This window comes from Manduca sexta, chromosome 19 (genome assembly GCF_014839805.1).
Source record: "Manduca sexta isolate Smith_Timp_Sample1 chromosome 19, JHU_Msex_v1.0, whole genome shotgun sequence".
Classification (NCBI taxonomy): Eukaryota; Metazoa; Arthropoda; class Insecta; order Lepidoptera; family Sphingidae; genus Manduca; species Manduca sexta.
The window spans coordinates 13,153,123-13,166,789 of record NC_051133.1 but is presented as its reverse complement, the minus strand read 5'-3'; the positions used below and the strand labels follow the sequence as shown (position 1 = coordinate 13,166,789).

At 35.9% G+C, this 13,667-nt stretch overlaps 1 protein-coding gene across 2 annotated transcripts in view; it reads left to right on the top strand.

Moving 5' to 3' along the window:
- Window positions 1-107: 107 nt before the first annotated feature.
- LOC119189774 overlaps window positions 108-13,667 on the top strand; it is a 152,617-nt gene continuing 139,057 nt past the window's right edge. The window contains exon 1 of one of the 2 annotated variants that reach the window (XM_037440337.1): window positions 108-609. The gene's annotated coding sequence lies outside the window, so the exon portion shown is untranslated. The other variant, XM_037440338.1, reaches the window with a different exon arrangement.

Genomic DNA, 13,667 nt, shown 5'->3' with positions numbered 1-13,667 from the left:
TATAACCTGAAAAACTTGTAATTTTGGAAATTTTGCATAAAACATCATAGATTATTGCATACATTATACATAGATATTACGGATATGTCCACCTGGCTGTTACAATCGATTCGTTCGATGTAATTTCATAATTGTATGTAGTTCAATAAATAAAGTATTTATTTTCAGTTAGTAAAACGGTAGACATATTAATGTTTTGTCGGTAAGATAGATGGCACTGTTCCAAAGTTTTGTTTTGTTAGAAAGGGAAGGCGCAGCATATTCGCAGAGCCAAACAAACGAAGTACGAACAGTTCCGGCTCAGTGCCGTGATTCCCTCCTCGTGGAAGGTGGTCCGGTGTCGCAACTATTGACACAATCTTACGCCGCGCGTGAACCAAAATAAATATCCCATCTGTTTAAATATTGTGCAAGTTTTTTATTGTTTCCCTGAAAACAAACGTAAAGGATGTGTGTGTTCCACGACCCGCCATATGGTCTAGTACCGCAAACATCCTAAGTTGGTTTCTTATTATTTTCGTGTACGTAAAGTGGCCGAGTGATTTTGTTTTCGTATAGTGTTGTGAATGGATTTATACAACGCGATTATGAAGGCGGACGCTTCGTAAAGTACGTATGTGTGGTGAAATGTAACATTTGATTTTGCGCACACGATGATGTATTTATTTCCGTCTTGATATCAATTTGTGGAAGCGTAACGCTCGGGGTCCGCGGAGTGGCGGCAGACGGCAGCCAGCAGGCACCAACCTTCTCAGCCACGCCGGTAACTGGACTTCGCAATCACTATTCTTTGTGCGTGTTTGGCAGCCTTATTCGTCGCCCGCAGCGCCTTAACCGACCAACATTCAATAGTCCTCGAATTGCGTGTAAAATTTTAAATGTACTACATTATACAGTCGTAAAACAATTATATTTATATTATATACGAGTGTCATATTCAAATCATGTCTAGAAAACATTTCTCCACGCTGTTTATGGTGTGGAAATAATTTTCTAATTATTACGAGCGCAATTGAAAGTATTTGTTCCTGATTTCTTTTGTGTGTTTATAGTGCATTGTTATAGATTTTTAAAACGTGGAACTATTATATTACAGACGTAAAGTTGTGTGGGTGTTTTAAAAAGAGGGTAGTTTCAATGTCGTTCTGTTAAAACAGTGTTATTATAATTCAAATAATTTGCAGACGTTGAAATTTTATTTATTTAGTAACATTCATTTTCCTTGAATAGCTATTAGCTTCAGACAGCCCCGACGAGCTCTTGACAGTTGCCGGAAATTAAAACAAAAAAATGAAATTCAACGCTATGTAGATATTCCGTCTCGTAATAAAAGCCATTTACGTTTTCAGTATTTTTCTTTCCTGTCTGTACATCATTCTTTCAAAGTACCTATTTAATTGAATTTTAAATCCATCTTAACTTCTTCAATCTCGTCTTTATGTCCTGAGATAAAATCCAAATTAATAGACCACTACATTCCGTTAAAGTGTAATTGGAAGAGCGATAGTTAACATAAAATTAATTTAAAGGCAAATTGTTCCTTTTGAAAACATTTCATTCGGTTTTATTTACTTAATAAAGTCGGTTAAAATGACTTAAAAAAAGTGGAAGTTTCTTAATTCGTCGCTTTTTTTGACGTAGGCGGGGTGTGTATCGATAAAAATGTATTTTTTTTGTTTAAAAAAAATTACATTTAGTTTTCTGGAGAATACTTAGATGCAATCGTTTTCGAAGTTTATTGTTTTCTTAAATCGAATGAATAGGTATAATAACTGTAGATAATATCATAGTTTTATAGTCAGTACTAATGACTTGTATTCAAGATTCTAACTTCATAATTAATTGCGCATAACTTACAACTATGTTATTATGATTGTACAGATGAATTGTATAGATTATAAACGTCGCACGTGATTCTTTGTTATGGATAAAGAAAAAAAATAAAATTACTTGTTAAATAAACTATCATAGTCCTTTATGAAGGACGTCTCCGTGTCCATAACTACTTTTCTAGGATCAAATCTTGCAATTCATTTAAATCGCTCAGATACCTAGCTAAAATTCAGACAACGTATAAGAAAATAACATATTACCTATCGGCTTGCGCAATTCTATCAATTCTCAGAGATATTAAAGTTTAGATGTCCAGTCTTGAGGAAATTGTTAGACATGATACTTGCCTACTTATTAATTAAAATAATGTCTGAAGAAATCGGTGTCAAACACGAATTATGCACTTACTTCCCGGAATTTTTCCGGAAGAGTTTATAGATATGACCAATTAGTGTCCGTGGGGCTGGTTATGCAGAACTCCAGATCTTACTTAACGGTAGTATAATCTTAGAAAGAATATATTAATCGTGAGATGTCGATAACGTTCTAATCACGGTATTTTTATCTATAGATACCGGGTCATAATGATTAATATTACCCAGCATCTTATTGCACGAGAGGAACAAGAAATAGCACTGTGGCCTTGATTCACACCCTTTTCTTTAAATGGAGAGAGATTTTTGTGACGCAGCAAATTGCACTCGTGTTCTTCGATGTCCAACATACCATAACTTCATTAAAGAAATATGGCCTTTGCGTCGCAGGATATAAGAGAAAAAAAATGCTATTGCTATCATCAGTTTTAATGAGCATCCATATTAAAAGCAGTTGCAAATAGGTGGAGGTAAAAAGTGGTGCAAAAGGAAAGGAGCGCCGACCGCCGGCCGCCGAGTCAATGTTAGAAATCGCCCTTCGTTTGCGCAACTTCCATACGGCGATTAACCGTTTAAGTGACCATGTGTCACACCGTGCAGTAACCTTTTATAGTCTACTAGGTGACCGCAGTTTACCAGTATGAGAGACCTTTCTTGGAACGGTCCGGCTTTATACTAATCCAGGACAAAAAGTAACCTTTTATACTTACTCCAAGACAGTATGGCCTATCAGTTCAGGGGATTTTTGCGTTTACTTCAAACAAACATTCCAAACATATTTAACAATATTAATATTATGTTGTATCTTTCCTTCGAGAAATCACGGAATACAGGCCGGTCCTTTTGGAAGGCTTGCGTGGGGACATGGATCCAACACGTTAATATTATTATTATTAAGAACTAATACAAGATGTCGTCTATATTAATTATTGCATTTGGAATTTGTGTATCTTCTTACTAATTAAAATAATTATTAAGACAGCAGAGACTACTAATTCAATTGTAATCCTGATGGGATTTCGATGAAACTTTAGTTGTTATTTGGAGCGAAACTCCATGTTTGGAAAATGCTAAAATATATGATGTAGAGGTTATTGATCCAATAAATTTAGGTCGATATCTTACATTGTATAAATAGATCATATTTCATTTATCAGTGTTCGTGCATTGTAAAAATCCAATTGAAATAGTTTTCCACAAATAAAACAATACAGGAGCAGGTCACGTCATATGGTTTCACTATCACGGCCTACTTCCAAATGCCGCCATCTAATGGCGATGCTCGAGACAACTCGGCCATTAGAATGTTCTTTGAGTTAGTTTATTCCTATGTAATACATACTGCTTGGTGTTTAATAACTGCATTTTTACGTAGGTCTCTTTACACAACTGCTTCTTGATCAATTAATTGGCACTTCATTTGCTTCTTGACTTAAGGTTACATTTCTGAGTAGCAGAATAGCTTTTCAAGTTGAATACTTCGGCAGTCTTTATTGTAATTTTGCAACCAGTGATAATTAAACAACAATCGTATTTTCACGCTAATTGTAGCTTGATAACGTTGGTTACAATTAAGTGGGTAATGCAGTGACTCCCTCTGCAGATACTCCTTCAAATATAGATATTGATATAAAAGTCCTAACCTCATTAATTGATTATTTTCCCTGGTCTAGTACCAGTATATAAGGTCGGGAACCCGGTACTGACTTTGATTCTTATCTCAGGTCAATTTGTTTGTGGGAATTTATCACACACTTTATTTGGGACTGGATTTTGAGGGGATTCTCGTTAGGCTGTCGGTCAATCGTCAAGGCAATCCAAATCTGCAACATGCCTGTGTTGCGCCGACCCAAAATGGGAATAGGAAAATTTAAATTTTGAGTGAATGGTTCCTATTACCATATTTGGTTACAGAAAACCTTTTGATCATGAAAGTAGTTTATAACATTCCCTACATAGTATTAATGACATAGTATTTTATCAAAGTAGAAACTAAATCGGATTTATAATGCAACTTAACATCGAGGTTGATCAAGATCGTCCCACGTATAACCACCATTATTATTATATAGCGTTGAAATAACTTATATCAACATTAAATTGCGAACAAGCCAACCGTAGCTCGGCGGCGCGGCGCGCTGGAACAAATCTAACTTCCGTTCTTCGATATAACTGCTGCCGGACGCTTCTTTCGCATTATCCAAGTGATATGAGTCTTAAAAATACGTGCACATTCTAATCTTTTAAAGAATAGTAGAATTTGGAAATAACTAACAGATTATGTCGACGGTGGTAGCTGCAAGATGGTTACTGATTTGCAAAATACTGCAAAATACCGGCCGGTATGTGTTAACATTTTTGACCTTTAATGATAACTTTAAACTACATTGCCATTCATATGCGCCTCTACAAGTTTAAACCATTTTTAACTAAATTTATTAAGGTTATATGATCTTGGGACCACCTTACAACTTTAACATATATTTGAAACTCACCCTTAATATCGGAGCACCACTCCATCAATAAGGTTCAAAATGCAATGAAAACATTACGTGACAGTGTGCGTGCCGGCCATTGGCAACCGCTGAATGTGCAGGTCGCTCTAGATTGAACCGACAAGCGCACGGGTCGTTCATGTTTCGGTTAATTAGTTTGGGATACCTTTGCCGCCCACCTGTGGGGTGATATGACCGGTGATAGCTGACATTGATATTTGGCGCCACTTTTTGTACCAAATTACTCGCGCTATTTTATTTGATGTTAACTGGAGTGGCGTTCATATTGTCGGTAGCCTACATGGAGGTCACGGGACCGTAAGACTGCTATATCTCAAATGCCATTAGCCTGTAATCAACGAGCAGTGATGACACTGAACACCAAAAATTTCAGAACTACGAATACAGTGCAATGCCGGACAGGGCATTATAATTAACAGTTGATAATGTTGCTATTATTTCAAGAGTCTTGAGTTTAGGTAGTTCTTGTACTACACACGTAGTTTGCTCGTTCAATCCTTCAGTTGTTAAAAACGCAGTTAAATTCTGCAATAAATATCACAAAAACGGTAAAAATAAAGAACCTTTGTTGAGCCATAAATTTCCATAATGTGACTAGTACATCTTGTTTATTATGCTTTTTTCTTAAGTACGGTCAATTCTACACTTACCAGAAACAACAGCTTTGTCTGCTGAGTTGCAAACTACTCGATATAACAATAATAGAAACGCCTCTAGAGCCCAAGACATAAGTAATTCAGCGAACGGGTAGCCATTGTGGTTGCGATATAATGTATACTGTTCTTGCAATATTACAGTTCCCCACATCCACTGGAATCACTTATGGTGATTTTATCGTAGTACCCTTATCTCGGCACATAGTAAACACCATGGTCTACTGTTTATGGTATAATCTAGCGATTGTTTATTCAAATTCACATTTCTAATCTTTTATTTGTAATGGTTGGTGTACTCTGAATCTTTCTATAAACTGCCCATTCGGTTAATATTATATTGCTAATTCTCCATTATTCATCAGCAGCCATGTAATTTTAGAGAGCGTTAGTCTATGTAGAAAATCGAAGTAAATTCGATACAAAAAATAAAAAATCTGTGGTGCATAGTTCTTTGATATATGATTCTGTGTGTGGAAAATTGGAATTCAATATGGCGAACGTTAACATTTGCTTCGAAATCCTTTTGATGGTTACTCGCAACGAGGTAGAATCCGTGTTTGTTAATTTTTTTTATTGAAAAGACTGGAATACCTCTCTGCGTATCTTAGTTAGTAAATTAAATTATACAATTTCTAATGATTTTAAGTCTTATAAACGAACCGGCAAAACGGGAGCCGAGTTCCGTGCAATACTCTGAGAAACTTATAGCTATAATTACTATAAATCATTAAGTAACAAACAACCGACAGTCATGGCGCTCCAACTCGATTTGTTTCATTAGCTTTCGCCATCGTACAGTTAATGGCGTTGGACGACTTTTAACAGATGTTATTGGTATATGCGGTTGAAATGTTTATGGGTTCTAAAAAGTAAGTAGATATGCCTATCAAAAGGGGTTAACTTGTTACGTAATGTACCTGTACAATCAATGATTTTGTGTACAATTTGAAATTCAAATTTGGAACTAAGTACAATTTTATAGAGCATAGATAATGAGTTTTATTTAATAAGTTTACGATTAAAGGAAATCACACATGAAGCCAAGTTATTCGTTTTAAGAAATGCTAGATTGTATCTTCAAAGAAATTTATTCACGATATCCGATACGTGATTCGGCAGAGGAGTGGAAGCGTGACTTTTAGTTCCTGCACGTGGCGATCGCATCATGTTATATGCATACGGATGAGTGTTGGTCGGAAATCTCCCATGAGATGGTTCAATTGCAACAAACTGAATAGATTTAGAACGCAAACTGCAGATCTTTCTGTTTCCGCATCAAGTTCTATTGTGATAAAACAAAGGGATAGGTCAGTTAATAGGTATAGTAGGTAATCTTATTTTCCTATTATTTAATTTTCTTTTTAGATATTTGTTTTTATAAGTTATATAATACAGGCTATATTAAAGTTCTTGTTCAAGTATCATGGATTAAGTATTTTTTATTACATTTTCCTCGTTGATTCATTGAGTAGTTTAGCAGAACAATCGATAGTTAGGACACCTTAACGCAGTATCAATCCACTCTCTGAGAACAACTCTCAATCCATCAGTTCGATTGATTCAATTTATTTGAACCTTTACCTTACGTTTATTATTTATGAAAACAGAAAACTTACGCCAAGATGGCGTATTTTATAATCTGTATTCTAGACTCTTTAGGAGAGAGAATTACAGATGAACATTTTACATGTGACTGTAGACTAATTAAGCTTGAGATTTATTCGCCTAATTTAGCTTTTTATTGGATGTTTAATTACTTTAACACCCTAGTTAGCGCGAATGTATGAGTAAGACGGGTTATTTCGGAGTTGACTCTATACTATACATATAATTAAATGCAATTTATCAAGTAGGCATAGGTAATTTGATTCCTTGTACAGATACGCTGTTCGTTCGTTAATGTGAAGTTTAGAAACTCGTTTCTTATTGATTTTACAAACCTCAATACTACTTGCGTTGGAGCCAATATTGGCAAGTCATTTCCAAAATATGTTCCAACATTGCAATGACCTAAAATATCGATTTAAGATAGTCTTTATCTTAAATCTTCTATGCCAGAAACCCATTAGCTAATATGGCAAGCGACCAACTTCAGTCCGCAGAGTTTTTTGGAGCATGATTTTAAATCGCCCTAAAATCGATAAACCACGTGTAACGGTTAATGTCATTTAAGATAAGTCTTTGTGACATTGCTATTTTGTGGTTTGGGGTTTGCATTACATATTTGATAATGGGCTTGACTAATTAAGAAGAATGTGTAAGCTTCCACAATACTTTAAGTGGTGATGTTATGTTAATTCTACCAAGTAAATATAGTATCTATTGTAGAATGCATCGACTTCATTTTTGTCCAAAATCCAATTTTGAGTTTAAACCAGAGGTTCCCGAATTTGGGGTTCACCTGGACCACTTTACCAATCGATGGTTTAAACGTATAACCTAGTTAGGAACAGAGGTATTAGGCGACTTTCCATCGAAACCAAAATAAAAATATGTACTATTAATTTCAAAAATTGTACACGTTGGCCCAATCTTGGTCCAAACATCTGACTAGTGTAGAGATAACGAAGTACGTTTCTGGTCCAGAAGTTCTGTCATTGGAGTGTATTGTCAGGTTTGATTGATGGTTGAGCGGATTGATACGCGGCTCGTTCCCGCCGAAGCACTTAATCTGTGCGCGTTTTTGGAAATCGATCTTCGTGTCACTTCTTACTTCCATCATCATTTTTATGCCCGTTTCAGTTATGTTTGGAGCAGAAAGGTTGGTGTGAGGGAAATGCTACTAACCATAACTGACTGTATAGTAATAATTATTAAAAACCGTCCATATTGATTCGTCGTGTTTCAGATTTACCGATGTAAATCCATTTATTGTTGTTATTTACCATCAGAACCAGAAGAGACTTTCCCACCCTCACACCCACTGCTACAACTCCTGTAAGCCAGGATTAGCAGTGACACGAATTTTATGACCCCGAGAGGTGAAGGTCGGCGAGTCTCAGGGAACACTAACTTGTCTTTATCCCGCAATGATATTAATCAAGTAGAAATATAGGGAGCAGTTGGAAATATTAATTGTCCACTTCCGTCCATAGCCAAGCGGGAGAAAGAATAATGGACTAAGGAGGCATTTTAACCTCAAGTCATTCAGAGCCAGTGTCTTATTCCGTAGCGGAATAAAAGCAAAAGTAAAGCAGCTGTTTTTTATTATTACGTAAAGACAAAGGAGGTGGGTCACTTCAAGTGCTTAACACCCTTAATAGGGATTAGGGAAGGGCAGTGAGAAATAGCTATCCCAGGGTAGGTGTGTATGCAAATTTTGCTGGAGCCTTTATTATTAGCTACACGGGGACGGTGAATGAATCCTACTGCACATGATATTAAGTGGAGTAGGGTCCACATGGAGTGTAGGCTTACGTGAGATGATTACTTCCCATCAGTCAATATAATTATGCTGGCCTGTTTGAAACGCGATAGTGCTGGAAGTGTGTGAATTGCTTTTATTGTAATCATCCTTTCTTTAGTCAAGGTAATACTCACAATAGTCCTGGTATTCATGGATGGCATTGGTCATAAGCGTAGGTAGGTGAAGTGGTCTTAGCGGTTCAAACACTACCCGAAGCTAAGTTTTTTCAGCAATTGATTGGTTTTAGACTTTTTAAGACTGATAAAGTTTTGTTTTTTTTTTCTAATTAATGTCATTCAATGCATTATTTAGTTTTATTTTGACACCCCTTCTACCCGCTAACTAAAAAGACCTGGCTAAGCTCGTAGCGTTGGTCAGGATGACAGTCCCTATCGTGACAATTGTTCGCTAGCCACATAAACACTGACTTCGTACATGTACTCTTAAACTTAACCACACTAAGTATTCATTACTATTCTAAAAGCGTTAAAGTCTATGACTCATGTATCGATATTAAAAATAAAGCGTGTGTTGACCAATAGTTACTAGTTAGTTACATATGTGTGGTAGTCGGTTGAAATATTTGCTAATACGTGGGTGCAGCTGGCGTTCCTTTTTTGTTGTATAAAACTTGATCTAAGTTATTAGTAATCTAGATATACTTGCAGTATATATACATATAGACTGCAACTCAGACTAACGGATATGCTATAATTTAAGACATACTTCACTGATAGAGAATGAATAAACAAAATAAATATTCCAAAATTTTATTGTGATTATGTCACAATAGGGAGGGGGGGGATTTAACTCATTAATTATTCTTTAAGTTTATCAAATATTTACCTCCTATAATTTCTAACACAGAAAGATTAATTAAAATCTGTTAAAAGATCAAGTAACAAGCCATTGACTGTCGGTAGAAGGGGAAAGTGCCAAAAAACGAGAAAAGAGGCGCAATACGCGCACGTGACGTCATCGGGAATAAGTTGCGTGTGAAAGAATGAGATGGAGTGTTATCCTCCCTACGCGCCCACTTCTAAACATTGCAATATTTGAAACTAACACTGAGTAAGGCTACAATTATAGTGATAAGTACCTATACCAACAAATTTTTTGATGAATGATCATTCATTTTCATAGTATCCAGTGGGGTTTTTACCTCCCTTAATTCCGAATTAGACATTTTCTTGCTCCCTATCATTCAAACATCCGGCTTTACCCTTTTTGTTCCTCAGAGTTCCGCAACACACTTACAATCCCTCTGCTGCGTGGGTATCAGCGATCACTTACTTATAAATATATAAATTTTCGTGCTTACTTAATGCAGTCCCATTCTCATAATATTAAGAGAATGTTAACACAATTTCCCGTCTTCACAAGTCACTCACTTCGAAGTGGTTCTTAGAAAGATATTACACTGTCTTTATTTCCTCAAATGTCTAGTAACAGTTATAATATTAAAAGTCTAGTTTTGAAATAAGACGGTAATACTCTTGGGTCTAAAACCTTTTAAGTAAGATGATATTGACTTCCTTTAATTAGACGTTAATGTCCCAAGAGGGGTCTTCAACGGCATAAATGTGAGTGGATAGTTTATCTTAGGTCTAATGGGCTGATGCGCTATTCCTATGAGGTTACAATATGTATATAATTCTTAGAATTTGGAATCGAGCGGCTGTCATCAAGAGTTGGATGAAATGTTGGGAATTAATGTTATATAGGCTATCCTGATTCAGGTCCAAGGACTAAAATTTAAATACTAACTCTTGCTTGCAGCTCCATTTAGAGCCGTTACCGCGAATAATATTCCTTTTTCGAAACTTCGACAATTGATAAAGAAATACTATCCTGTACATGCCTACGATTATGTGTCATATGAAAGAAAACCTTTCGTTTTCTCCAGATGTCGGCAGCTAAATTGGATCAATCCATCATTTTTTTCCGGCACGGCAAAATCCTACCGGATTTAATGGCAAATACAGTTTAGTCTAAAAATAACTTACACGAGGGGCACGTTATGTCCTTCGTTGGTCGTCAGAATTATGTCGGCTACAGATACGTGATAATATTGAAGCTATGGCAGGTATTACTATATGTACGGACGTTGGTCACAATCCAGTTGGCTATAGGCTTGGGCACGAAATACATCGAATACTTACTATCAAACCTTTAAGTTGAAACCTGCGGTAAAATACTTTTACAAGGGTGCGGAGGACATTCCACAGCCTCCACGTAAGGGCGATAAACGTAGACCAATTTGATAGGCTATAAAATCCCCCTAAACTTAGAGGTACTGATATAAACCCCTGAAATACGCGATACACATGCGTGACCTTTGAACGAACGCTTTTAAAAAATGATCGTGATCCCTTCGGTTTTATAGAAATCAATATTGTTAAGTAGGTTTTTATTTTATTTAATGATTAATCTTTGATGTCTGTGATTTTGTCCGAGATGAAATCGCATTTGGATTAGATTTTGTTACAAAAATAAGTGAGATTGAACGCGTGTTCTTCTTTTTGGCGCTATGCTGCTTTCACTTATCCAATAACAGATTTTTTGTATTTGACAATAATACAACATGCGTGTACACAACTTCACTGCATACTTCCGTAGATTTAAGATAAAAACTTTATTGTTTGTCTAACTTGACTTAAGTTATAAAACACAGAAGTGTAAAAGTTCCTGACATAAAACAAAGTATCGTAAGTGAACTAAAGCGTCACGCCGCTGAAAGTTTTAAGTCAACACTTATACGGTGAACGAACTTATGGGAATAAGAGTTGACATTTCGTGCGTGCCCTTTATATTGAGTAGTGTCGAGCCATGTCCGGGGAAATGCCACGGTTCACCAAATAACGAGGCTATGTAGGCGTGGACTGTTCCAAATATTTCGCTAAAGGCCAACAATATAATTGGATCTGGCCTAAAATATGATATGCGAAAACTCCTTCGAGACGCACAACTTAATTAGTACCTAACGAGTTTTTATGTAGCTTTAAATAATTCTTGACAGGATAAGAAACTGGGTATACGTTTTATATTTTCACAATTCATTTTTGAACAGACCGTCATATATATCTTTAACATTTCCAGTGAAGGATAGGATCCTCACAGGCATTGTTATTTACAAAGTTTTCCACGTAACCTATTCTAAATAGCTTCTCATAAAGTAGGAATCCAATTGAAACTCGATAGGTTACAGTCAGGAATTTCTTTGAGCGTTGTTAAATATTTTACCGTTGCTTGTTGTTTGTTTTGCAGAGTGAATTGGGTGGGGGTATAGGTGTAGGGGCTCGGGGGCAATCAATGGAGCATCGCACACGGAACCCGCCGGAGCCGCGCGCGCTCAATCACTCGTGCTCACAACACTAATTTCTAGTGATGGTTTCGAATGTTGATTTTTAAAGTTTCACTGGTCGAAAGGCAAAGGTATTCCATGTTCGTATTTTTTCGTCCTTTACACCGTAAAAGTTGGATGATTGGTATTTGGAAGCGGGTTTTATTGGGCGCTCGTTCAATGAAAATGTAGATATGCGGCAGCCGGCTATTTGAGTTCGGATACGCGAAGTTGAAATTTCTGTATTCGAATTGTGTTGGTACATGTAAATAAATTTTTATTTCTCTATAAAATCATTTGTGCAATATTTATTTTAATTGAGTAAAAAACAATATTTATTTGTGTGAAGGTACAGCTTCAGATTATTTTATTAGTCAAAAATAAAATCGTAACTTTATGAATCCCACTTGAGTTTGGTTTTTGAATATTTATGCTAACAATAGTGTCGAAAAAACATTTCAAATATTTAATTTTGACATATGCAATTAACTATGTATTGAATAAAAAAATATATCAAAGTATTATACAAATTTGAAAACTAGTAAGGACCCGAGTTTCGTCTGGATGCTACTGACGCAGGAATTTTGTAAGTTGTAACTGGCATGGGTGATCAAGATCCTGTTTATGATAATACTCTGGTGGTCTCATGGTAGTTCTCTAGCATGCGAGAATCTATTTGGGTATGTACCACGGCTTTCTCTCTATTTGCTATCAACCACCAGTATGTAAGCACTGGTGTATCCCAGTTTGTAGGACATCGTAGTCTGTGTAGTAAGTGGGCATTAAGACTTAATGATTTCTTATGTTTATACGAATGTGACACATCGAAAAAAAAACTAGCTTTCGCATTTTATGGCGGATTTTTTATTATTATTTTCTGCCGACGGGACCGCTGCAAAATCTACAAAACTGTCAGGAAAATATTTGAATACACAAAACCGTAATAAAATCCGAAAACTAGTTTTATTTGGATTATGAGCATGATAAAAGGTAAGAAGGATGTATCGATAATTTTCTTGTCTTGTCATTTAGTTGTTTAAAAATATTAACTATTTATAACAATCATAATACTGTAACTAAAAGAAGAAGATAGAAGTGGCAGAAATAAAGAAATATAATGATGCACACAATACATTACAAACACTATCCAACACTTTTACTTGGTTCAAAGAGTCGTATATATTTATGCTAGGATTTTAGATCTCCCTAACAGTGCCCTGAGGCGTTTGTGTCAAAAACACGCGCGTTATTTCCCTCGCAGCGTTATTTTGAACTCCTTTGAATTCATACAATGGCGTGTAAAAAAGGAAAGCTGTATCCTTTCCTGTAACTCGCGTATCCTCCAGTTGTAATGTACCTATTGTGTTTTTTTACCGAGCAAATTTTAGGTAAATCGATGTATTTGATAGATCTCTTTGAAGTTTGGGAATTAATACGGTTGTGATAGGCTGTTGTAGGTTTTTTTTTAAATTCATTTTAATGTTGAGATTGATCGGCTCTTGAGCGAAGATTTTTTTAAGAAATATATTGTTATAAAAT